This window comes from Calliphora vicina, chromosome 3 (genome assembly GCF_958450345.1).
Source record: "Calliphora vicina chromosome 3, idCalVici1.1, whole genome shotgun sequence".
Taxonomy (NCBI): domain Eukaryota; kingdom Metazoa; phylum Arthropoda; class Insecta; order Diptera; family Calliphoridae; genus Calliphora; species Calliphora vicina.
This window is the reverse complement of record NC_088782.1, coordinates 6,603,413-6,616,390: the sequence shown is the minus strand read 5'-3', so window position 1 is coordinate 6,616,390 and position 12,978 is coordinate 6,603,413.

The window sequence follows — 12,978 nt, the reverse complement described above, 5'->3', positions numbered from 1 at the left end:
AGTAAACTTGACTAATAAAGGTTATTTGAGTGATTTATTTTTATCACAAAATGTCCTTTCTTCAAGGACATCTTATTGGTTTAATATGTTTCTGTGTTCAAAATAAAAGGATTTTTAAAGATACTAATATAGTAAAAATTTAATAAGCGGTGACAAATTTATATGCATTTGAAATTGATAGATTTTGTACCATTTTATATAAAATTTGAACTTTAAACCTCGATAAAAAACGAACCAAAACCAAATCGAATTTGAAATTTGATGAGCAACTTCAAATTTTGTATGAGCATAAAGAACCTGTGTACCCATGTGCTTTAACAAATTTGGAGCGGGTAAATTATAAAACGTTCTTTTGAAATGTTAAAAATATAAAAATTTTGAGCCCCTAATGTACATAGTATACACATGACAATTGCTACTTTATGTATGTAATATTTATTGCATTAGTGTTATGTATGTGTTCTTAGTCACCACTTTTAGTTAAATCCTGAATCGCTTCTTCCCATTGGCTACACATTTTTTAGCAAATAAAAAACTAATTGATAAAAAATATTGCAACAAGAAAAAACAGAACTGTAATGATTCATCAGTGTCCTTTGTCCATGTGAAAATCATCCCTCCTGGTTTGTGCATAATGTACTTGCAATAACTTGTAGTTTATAATTTGCACATAATTTGACACATGCCATTTGCATTCGCAACAATACATAAGCTACCCCCATTTTAAGAGAAGTCATTTATCTCTGTGTTGCTTATATTACACATGTGTAGATCGATCGTGTGCCGACAGATGTGACAACATTTATAAAATGTTTTTGTTTTTTAAATATTTTGAAATTGTTGAAAACTTTGTTAAACTACTTCGAAAAATAGAAAGATTTTATTTTCAGGGCTTAGTGTTCCTGGTTGCAAAAAATTGCAATTTTTAAAAAAATACATATACTATTTCTAAAAAAAATCATCAATTCATCAATTTTACAAAGAAAAGGAATTTTTTTTTAAATTTTAAATTTTACTAAAATCAATTTTACAAAATATTTAGAAATCGTTAATTCCATAATTTAAATTGAAACAAATTTTCGCAATTCTGTTACTTTCCGACCATCTCAATTGTGGAGGTCATTTTTTGTGAGATTTCATTGTTGGAGTCAAATCTCTTTCCGCCAAAACAATTCTTCAGGTTTGGAAACAAGAAATAGTCACTCGGGGCTAAATCAGAAGAATAGGGCGGAAGAAGGAGCATTTCGTAGCCTAATACTTGGAAACTGCACATGTGTGTTTCCTGCACATGTGTGATTGTGAGCAAACGCGGCTGTCAACTTGCTGAAAGCTTTCTCATATTCAAGTGATCATTCAAAATTAAAACCATTGAGCCATGTGAGATGCCTATGGCTTCCATAATCTCTCGCATTTTCAATCTCTGATCGGCCAACACCATATCGTTGCTTCGAGTGTAGAGACCTCAATTGAGCGTGCAGAACGTACGGCGTCTTCCGTACTTGTACGCTCACAACGAAAATCAGTAAACCACTGTTTTACCATTAAAATTAATGGTGCTATGGGATATCAAGCTACTAAGCCTTTATTTGAGTGATGCAATTTTTTAAAATTTTTCTAGAGCTGATGGCCTAGGTAGCTAGTGCTCTAACTCTAACTTTATAGTAATTAATTATTATTAAGTTTTTAAATAAATAAATAAATAATAAATAAAATTTTTCAAAATTTTACTTCTGTGATTTAACACAAATACCTAATTTTAAATGATAAATGGTGCCAAATAACCTCTAAAATTAATGTGGAACTCTTATATACTTGTGTGGTTTTAATAAAACTAATAACAAAATACATTGTGAAAATTTAAACAAAGGCCGATAATACTACTTTATTTGAATACTACATAATTGAAATTTTTCATAAAATATTACGCCCTAACTATCAAAGAAAGTTTTAAGTTAATTTTTGTTAAAGTCGACTTTATTTTAAAATATAAATTTTTTTTTTAAATTTCTACAAATAATTTAATTTGGTGATTTTATGACGCGTTTTTTTGTTTTCTTTGAAATGTCAAACACAAATTGACAACCAAATTTGACATTTTATGTTCGTAATAATTGTCAACGAAAAACTGTTGACAATTATTGCCAGGTACGAACTAGATCCGTCTTCACTGGAGATGACATAACTTTGACATTTGCTGCAATATATGTTAATGAATTTATTGCCAGTCTAGACAATGAGTTAAGAACATTATTTTGTTAAGGCCGACTCTACCAATTATTCTCCCAAAATATTCTTTGTATATTTTGGTGTTTTAAATTATTAAGATGTAGAAATTTATACATATTGCTCATTTGCTGCAACAACGTCATAATCCAAAAAAAAGTCGTTTCGAGAAAAACGGCTTTGAATGTTTTATGACATTTTACTATTTCTTAAATAAATTTTCAACAAATCATGCGATTTCAGAAATAAAACCTGATTTAAATAGTAAATGTTAATATCTTTCTAATCTGCATTTAACCCAATTTTTTACTTGTCAAATATACGAGAAAACATGAATTTTAATTTTGACGTTTACAACAAATACTCTCGTAAAAATATAATTGACTTTTTTTAAAACTGATAAAATTATATGAAAGTCTAAAGATCGGCGCATATTTTGTATTAGTCAGTTCAAAACACCCGGATTTTGAGTTATGACGTTGTTGCAGCAAATGAGCGATATGTGAAATTGGGAGTATTTTTTTGAAAAATTAAATTTTTAGAAAACTATAAAAAAACACAACATTTATTGGACAGTTTTTAATTTGAAAAGATTTTTAGACAAATATCAAACTTATTGAACTAATTCCCTTTAATAAAATGGTCGACCTAATTGGTCTGTTTAGATTGTTTATAATACAGCACTTGAATATCAAATTATTGTTTTTTTATCTTTATCAGATGTAGTTTTAATTTCAAAACAACAAACAAAACAAAAATCGATTCAATACAATTGTATCAGTTGTATTCGCATACTGTTTTAATATCAATTATTTGATATTTTTGAATTTCGCTTTTTTTACTAAACAAATCACCGGATGCATTTTCCTATTGTCTTCATTATGGCCAGTGTCCTGCGCCATGTGTACTTCAGAACCAAAAAACTAAAACGTAGATGAAATTAATCCGCTTTAAATGGAACACACAATAAAGCCAACTGGGGTTCACAAAGAAACTGTAACGATCTAAAGACTAAAACTATTGACCGTATGTTGGATGGTTGGTTGGGTGTTTATCCCTACAACAAATTAAGGGTGCAAACATGCAAAAATTATAACGCGTGCCAATAGGAGGGAGGGATAAGTGTATGCAAAAATGCAACCAGCAGCAGCTGTCTTACAGCCGTGATTATAATTCCGAATTTTTTCAATAAATGTTTTGGGTATTTTCTACATGTTTATCAGGTCCATTTGAGTACAAAGGACCTGATGAAAACAAATCAATTGATAAGTTTTTTGTTTGCTGTTTTTTGTTAAGCCAGCACGATAAAAATCAGATCCTTTATTTGTTTGTTTTTTATTTTTGTTGTAGCCGATTGTAAGGAGATTTTGTCGTGCTTGTCAACGTCAGTGTTGTAATAAATATTTGCATATACGTTTTGCCCCCTAATGGGCAACTGACCGATAGCGAGTGATGTTTTGCATTGATTTTGGGTTTTTTGTTGTTAATTGACACATGATTGACATGACGTAGTTTTCAATGTTAAGTGAAGTGGCAATTAATGCAAATTGACAGTTTCTAATATTTTATGCAGTTGCATTTTTGTCGTCTTAGTAGCGCAATCAATTGTAGTGCGTGTTCAAATGGATTATTGACACATTTTATGTTGTGTCATTTAGAGATTGCGTTTTTATAAAAAAATCGTTTTTTGTTTGCATATTGTTTTTGTCGTTTGTCAAATAAAAATTGGTTTGATTTGAGAATGTAAGTTAATTAACTAACTGAAAATTTTCTGTCTTCTTCGTCTTGATATTTTCAACAAGGTGTTATAATGTGTCTGAAATAAACATAACATCATTTGCCTGTTATTCGAGATTCGATATTTATTCCACTACTCCTATCGAAATTATTTCAGTTCAATAGTTACCATTCTTTCTTCATTAAAGCCTTATTCACAAGATATTTTGAGTTTTTCAATGAAAACAGTGATTTTTGGTTAGAAATATTAGTGATCGAGCTCCTTTTCTTAATTAAACGCTTGTTTGGAAAGTTATTGCAAATTTTAGATATTTAGAAAATAGATTTCTATTGATCTCAGATCAAGCTCCCTTTTTGGCAAGAAATATGAGTGATCACAAATCGAGTTGTTTTTCTCAATTAAACGCTTGTTTAGAAAGTTATTGTCATTTGAAATAGTGATTTTTTGTTAGAAGTAAGAGCGATCACAGCTTTTTTTTTAAAATACTGTATTTTTTTTCAAATGTTTAGCTTTTATTTTAGAACATTTATACAATATAAATTTATTTAAAGTATTGGCCATTGTTAGCTATGAGCTTTCGCATCTTTCTGGCAACATATGGATTCCGAGACATGGATTGAAGCCATGAAAAAATGAAGCCAATTTCGGATAATCTGTTCAAAAGTGAAGCGTATCCCAGAGAAACTTTTGCGGCCAATGCTCGCATCAAACGAATCAGTTGCGTTCAGTACAGGTTCCCTGTGATGGTCTGGTCAGATTTCAGCAGCTTATAATATATAGGAACCTTTTGCTCCCACCAAATACAGAGAATTACCTTAGCGTCACACAGTGGTGTACAAAAAACCGTTTGTCCGGTTTGAATGAAATTTTACGTGCGCAAAGAGGAAGTGTTGTCGAGTTTAAGTTTTGAATTTGGATCATGGGTCCCCTAGGGGCGCAGCTAGGGGTATCTTAAATTTTTAAAACGATCTCATTTCTTCGTTCGTGTTCCGATTAAAAAAAATTACATATATGGAATCTCCTCGATCATCAATTATCTCTAATATAGGCGTGGATCTAGGTCAAACATTTGGGGAAACAAATTAAAATTTGTCCTACATTTTTAATTTTTTTTTTCTTTTTTTATATGAAAACTATGGATCCGCACCTGCTGTAATAGCTTATGAGATATTCGAATTGGAAATTAAATTTTCAATATTTTTACCCACCCTACCCCTGTTTTTTATAACAGTGGGTGCAAATATTTAAGAAGATGTATAAGAAATGTATCTTTTTAAAAAACCTAAGTTTACATTAAATATTTTAAATGAAAATAAAATTTAAAATTTTCGAGGGGACCAGTAGCCCGTTTCTGTATTTCTCGAATCGAAAAACTTTCCGCATGAAACGATTGAATTGCAACAAAAACAGTGTAAAATGAAACAAAAAATTTTTTTCTCGCACAAATGTTTCGGTATCTTGAGTTTGCGAGAATTATCTGTCATTTAAATAATTGACAAAATAAGTCACATTTGAAATTGGTGTGAGAAAAATTAAATTTTAAAAAATATAGATATTTTTAACTTCGTATGTATAAATATGGAATTCAAATCAGCTGATAATGTAAGTAGCACAGAGTTTGAATAAAATAATTATGTATACACATGTAAGTACACAAAAATGTGTTTCAAAATTATTTTTTTTAAATTCAGCAGTTATAAGCGCCCCACTATACTTTTTGTTTTATATTTAAATGATGACAACCAATAAAACACAATTGTTATATTTTGGCATATTAATTTTTTTTAGCCTTTCACTGTTTTGGTCATAGAATAAACACATAGAACGGAAGGAGAGAGTAATATATATGGAAAAATTACTCTCTTTTTTACAATAACAAAATACATGCAATACATTCTCATGAATTAGGTTTTTGACAACAGACTTAGGTTTTAGGCTCTCAGTTACCTATTTAGTTGTTGTCTATGGTTTTGGTTTTATTATAATTTCTTTCTTTCGTTGACGTTTGTCCTGCATTTGACACTTAATTACTGGAAATATTCCAGTAAGAACAGAATCTGTGTTGTCTGTTTTAGCATTCAAATACAGAAACACTTTTTTCCCGCACATCGAGAAACGATGGAATTTTTTGTTTCACACTTCATGTGAGATGTTTTCCGATGCGAGAAATACAGAAACGAGCTACAGGTCCACCCAAAAAAACTTCTATTTTTTATGTAAAATTCAATTTTATTGCAGAAATTCGAAAATCACATAGTCGATATCAACATGTAGTAACCCATTTTGGATGGCCCATTATATTCTGAATTATTTTGTAAAGGGTTCCGATAACCCCGACCCTGGTATGGATATTATAGCCAAAAAACTAAAAATCCTATTTTTGGGATTTATCAAAAATTTGTTTGGAATTGCGGGATTCCTGATAACTAATTTCAAAATCGGTTTTTATTTTTAAATTTTTAATAGATGTTGGGATGAAATATGTATGTAAGTTGAAATCTGGTTGGAATACGGAATCAATTAATCTCAATTGATTATTTAAACAAAATAAAACCCAATTGTTTTATTTTGTTTGCTCAGTATTATTGCAAAAGCCCAGTAGGAAATTTAGTTGAAAAAGAAAAGAAATGAATAAAAATCAAATATTAGAAAGTTTTAAATAACGCAATTTTTATTGAACAAATTCGATTCTATACCTTTTTTTAATGGCTGCCAAAAAACAAGAGAGATAAAAAGTATTGGGTTTTGGCGGAAACACCATGGTGGACATTTTCGGCCAAACTGACAATGTCGTTTTGACGATCTCTCATAGCACTCAGCTTTAATATATGAGATAAAAAAAGGGATAATATTGGCCATCTCAGTTGTTAATACAAAACGTCGATGTTAGACTTTTGGCATTAACAATAGATTAATGTATATAACTGTAAAATTTCATTAAAAAATATTCATAGATAAAAATTTAATTTCAATTTGAAAAATTTGTTTCTTTGCAAAAACTCAATAAAAAACATTTTTTGTCATATTTTTCAAAACAAGTATTCAATGAATTTTTTAATTGTCAAAAGTTATATATAGTTTTGAAAAATAGACAAAATCCCCTATCCATTGATGTATACCATATCTACCTTATGTTTTTTACGTGGCATATTAATTAGGGAAAACTTAACATCTCGCAGAGAATTTACCTATCATTTTGGTGAATATTTTTTATATGTGGAGTTTCACATACAAATTATATAAGCAGCTGGGCTAGCGACATTGTTAAATGGGCCTTGACTGAAGTGATAAAAATTAAAATTTAGTTGAAACTGTAAAAATTGCATTTTCAAACTTTTTACATTTTTGCTGCATTAGTTTGTTTGTTCATTAAATGGCTGCACTTTTCTCTTAGTACTTGGCAGCACTTATGATTGTTGTCTTCGATAAATGTGTTGCATTGTTTGTGCAAGGTTGTAGTATTGACTAACGTACATTTCTGATGCTATTCGAGATAATAATGTTTATCGATAACAAAGTGCCAATATAACGTTAATTTCAAATTTGCATTATTATTTCAGTTTATGAATTAAATTCTTAAAAACGAATAACTTTCATTCATTAAATTATGTATTTTAAAATAAAACAAACGTTGGTTTTTTTGTAATGATTGATATCAGTTTTTTTTTCTTATTTCAATTTGATAATAAGCATTTGAAAATTAATGAAAATAAAAACAACATACAAATTAATTTAATTAATATTAAATTTCTTACAATAGCATGTCTGATGAGTCTGATAAGTAAATATGTATACCAATTAATAAATATAAAGTTTACTTGAATTAATGAAATTTATATTTGGTCTTGGTTAACAATAAAATAATAATTTTATATTAATTTAGAATGGATTCTTATTAATTTATTGTAATATGTATGTAAATTATGTATATGTGTTCATTATCATGAATATCAAAATTGCTGTGTTTGAGATTATTTAAATAATAGTTTTTGTTTTGTTTTTTTTTAAATAAATTTAAGCATAAATTATTTGATTTAATTGTTTGTAGGGAGAGAGATCCCCTGCAAACAGACCATTTGTATTAATTATAGTTTATGTATTTTTATTTATATATATTATATACAAATTGTATTCATCATTCATGTACTATACATATCATACTCATATGTATTTATATATTCTTATTTATTAAATATTATGTACATTCATGCAGAATACCATTTTTATGAATGAGAATTTAAGCAATAAGAGTTACGGCCGCATTAATTTAAATAGTTGTTGTGAATAAATACCAAGATACATGATACAAATGCGAATGCAAATGCAAATAGACTTGTCAAATAATTGCTTAATTTTTTTATTATTATGTAGGTTTGTTTGTTTTGTATATTGTATAATGATGACCATTAAATATTAATGTTTAGATTTAGCATTTAATTTTGTTTATTATTTTTAAACAATTTCTTGTATGTATTCCTTTATAATTGTTATTGTATGTTTTATATCTAAGTTTGTATAATTATATGGAATATTTACATGTTTATGTGTTTTTTTTTAATTAGTTCGAAATAATAGTTTTTCAATTATTTCAATAGTAGAAAATGAAAACTTTTTTTTTGAATAATGTTGCATTTTAAATTTTTACACTTAGGAATATTTATTTAAAAGTGATTTTAAGTTTGGGTTTAAAATTATAGTTATACATGTTTTCTGTAACCATTTCAAAATTTTTACAGGCTTTTAAACAATATTATGGTCCCTGTAACTATGTATATGCTAGCGGTAATCATAATATGTTTAAGTTACCATTCACATCAGTGTAAAAATCATAGTAATTAAGCATTTGAAATTAATTTAAGAATTCAAAGAAGTTAACTGAGTACTGAAAAATGAAATGTGTTTCAGTCATACCCTTAAATTCAGAATTGTTTCATTTTATTATACCACTCTGTTAGCTTGATAAAATATCAAAAATGTAAGTTTGTTATATTCTTATTTTCAAATTTGCTCCAAACGAATGATCTTTGAAAGCTAACAGTTCAAACTGATCCGAATTCAGATTTTTGTCATAAACATTAAAAATATTAATTGTGAATAAATTCGAAATAAATCAATCGATTTCTATGATCGATATCTCATTTTGTTGCTATTATATGTGGCTTTGCAATAAAGCAATGAACCTGCCGTTTTCGATTTTTCATGAGTTTTTTTAAAACAAATAAAATTAGCTTTTTTCACGTAAAAAATATATTCTTTGCTTCAATTTCTTATTATCAGCCCAATTATGAATAAAAATTCCCCGGGAGTATTCTCCCTTTTCTCATTTTTCCTATTCAAATTCAATGGGAAAAAACTCCCGGGGAACAAACTCCCGCGGAATTTTTTATTCATAATTGGGCTGTATAACTCCGATACTACTGAGCCGAATGAAACGCAATATATAAACGTATTAAACCTTATGTCAACTTTTCTAAGTTTATTTTAATAATATCGGACTAACCGTTTTTGAGTTATCATTAATTATGTGGAGACGCATCTAAACAAATTTTAGAAAAAAAAACAAGTAAGAGAGCTATATTCGGCTGTGCCGAATCTTATATACCCTTCACCAAATTATACTTCAAAATAAAAAATTGAAATAGTTTTAGGTGAACAAAATTTTTTTTTCATTTTTTGGGAAAAAAAATTTTCGAATTGTTTTTTTAAATTTTAAATTTTAAAATTTTTTTTTAAATTTTAAATTTTAAAATTTTTTTTTTAAATTTAAAATTTAAAAAAAATTGTTTTGTTTTTTAAATTTTCGGTTTAAAAAATATTTTTCCGATTTTGACCCTTTGTAGGTTCAACTTACTATGGTCTTATATACGTCGTTGCAAAGGACTTTGAAATATCTATCATTAGATATCCATATTGTCTATATTAATGACTTAGTAATCCAGATATAGGTCAAAAATCGAGGTTGTCCTGGTTGTTTCCTCATATCTCAGCCATTTGTGGACCGATTTTGCTGATTTTAAATAGCAAACTTCTCGAAAGCATGTCTGACAGAATTATTGCAGATTTGGATTGAAGATTTGGATCAGGGGTCTTCAGAAAATTGATTTCAACAGACAGACAGACGGACATGGCTTAATCGACCCCGCTATCTATAAGGATCCAGAATATATATACATTATAGGGTCGGAAATGAAAAATGTAGAAATTACAAACGGAATGACAAACTTATATGTATATACCCTTCTCACGAAGGTGAAGGGTATAAAAATGTATTCATAGATTTCAAAAATTTTAGCATTTTTGTACTTAGGTAATCATGATGCATCAAATCTATATAGTGGTTAGTGAAGCCTTTTTTGGCTGTTGACCTGTGTAATTTACCTTCGGTTTTTTTCTTTTTGAACTATTTTTAGTAGAAAAACTAAAAATTTAGAAATAAGTTTTTATTATGACTCAAAAATGCGATTTTTTTTTTAAAATTTTTAGCTTTTATTTTGAAACATTTGTAAAATTTATTCAGTATTGACCATTGTTAGCTATGACTTTTTGTTGCCATGATGGAATATTACGGTTTCATATCTGGCCACATATTCTTGGCGTTTTTTTGGCCAATTCTCGCTTCAAACGAATCAGTTGTGTTCGGTACAGGTTTCCTATGATGGTCTGGTCATACTTCAGCAGCTCATAAAAGATGGGCACCTTTTGGTTCCACCAAATACAGAGCATTACCTGAGCGCCATGGATATTGGCTTTGGTGTCGATACGGCTGATTGGCCGGGCTTCACATCCGATCTCTTACGCAGCGGGTTATTGTAATGGATCCATTTTTCATAATGATTCGGTGCAAAAATTATTTTCTTTTATATTTCATATTTTCATTTCGGATATACAAAATCGTATTTCAAGGTCTCTCGGCTTCAATTCGTATGAAATTGCTGCTTGAGTAAATCCCAATGATTTTGCAAGCTATTGCTCAGTTTGAAAACGTTCTTCATGGAGCAATGCCTCTAATTCTGAACCGCACAAGTCATCTCTCGCATGTTGATGGAACACATACACCATAAGCTTTAGTTTGCCAAAAAAGTCACACTTTTTTCCAACTAAAGAAGTAAAGCAAAACTTCCGTTGGCACAAAATTCAAAATTTTCGAAGCAAAAAAACTTTGTTATTTAATGTTCAAAAATTAAGTGAGACTAAATGACAGATATGTACCACTCAAAATGACGTATAAGTTATTAAAAACCTAAAACCGCATTCAAAAGATACGCAATCTATTGTAAATCCTGCATTTTTAAGTCATACACCCTATATAATTATAAGCAGACTTAACACATGAATAACATTTAGATACTCGCGATTCATTCAATTTCTCTAAAGTCAAATCGATCTAAAAATATCATTGGATTTCTTTCATTAAATGTTTAAAATTGTTTTACAATAATTGCTTCAGAAATCGGAAATACAATTTAAAAATACTGAAATACAAATGAAAAATTCTAAGGAAAATTCTGAAATACAATTCGAAATTTCTAAAATATAAATGGTAATCGAAATATAATTAGAATATTATCTAGTTCTATACTCTTGTATCAGGTTTTAATATAAAACAAGTAAGAGTGCTATATTCGGCTGTGCCGAATCTTATATACCCTTCACCAAATTATACTTCAAAATTTTAAATATTTTTAGTTAAACAAAATTTAATTTTTTTTCCAGTTGTTTTTTTAATTTTTTGGAAAAAAATTTTTTTCGATTGTTATTTTAAATTTTTATTTTTTAAATTTTAAATTTTTTTTTTTTTTTTAAATTTTTTTTTGTGAAAAAAAAATTCGGGTTAAACATTTTTTTTTCCGATTTTGACCCATTATAGGTCCATCTTACTATGGTCTTATATACGTAGTTGCAATTGTCTTTAAAATATCTATCATTAGATATCCATATTGTCTATATTAATGTCTTAGTCATCCAGATATAGGTCAAAAATAGGTCAACAATCGAGGTTGTCATGGTTTTTTCCTCATATCTCAGCCATTTATGGACCAATTTTGATGATTTTAAATACCAAAATTCTCGAAAGCATGTCTGACAGAATTATTGAAGATTTGGATCCCGAAGATATCTGGGGTCCTCAAAAAATTGATTTCAATAGACAGACAGACGGACAGACAGACGGACAGACACACAGACAGACAGACAGACGGACATGGCTTAATCGACTCCGCTATCTATAAGGATCTAGAATATATATACTTTATAGGATCGGAAATGAAAAATGTAGAAATTACAAAATAAAATAAATTCTACTTTATTAACACCCCTCAAAAGTGGTTGAAGTGGATCCGTATTGTATAGAATATTATTGAGTACCTACTTGAATATTTTGTAATTGTATCGAATAATCAAAAGTAGTACACAGAGAAAACAGATTCGTGATAGCAACCGAATTTATTGACAATGGAATGATTCAATTGTACACACAGAATTTTTCGGTTCTATCAACCGAATGTCAGTTGATAAAGAAGAATTTCGGTTGAAGCAACCAAATTTTTGTTACCACTTCCAAAATTTCGTAGCCACAACTTTAAAATTCTATCACTAAGGTAGAATCATTCGATTGGCAACAAATTCAGTTGCTATCACGAATCTGTTTTCTCTGTGTAGAATTTGACAGCAGTAACCAATTGTATTTATTATCTAGGATATGATATTGTTTTTTATAATATCTTAATATTTAATTAATTATCCCTAAATCGAAACCAATTTTAAAATACCTAGGTTTTTTTGGAAACTCTACTAAAGAGTTTGAGGTTTTTTTCAATAAAAAGTTCCGAAATAAAAACAATTTTTCTTTTTATGAATTTCAGCACTTTTGATTCCTAAAATATCTAGAGTTTTGAATGAAATAAATAATCGACATTTGAAAGTAGTCTCAAATAAATGCTGAAGCCTTAAAGGGTAACATAGAGACGAAATGTAATTGCCGAAAACCTAACTCATGCAACAACATGTTGATCCATGTA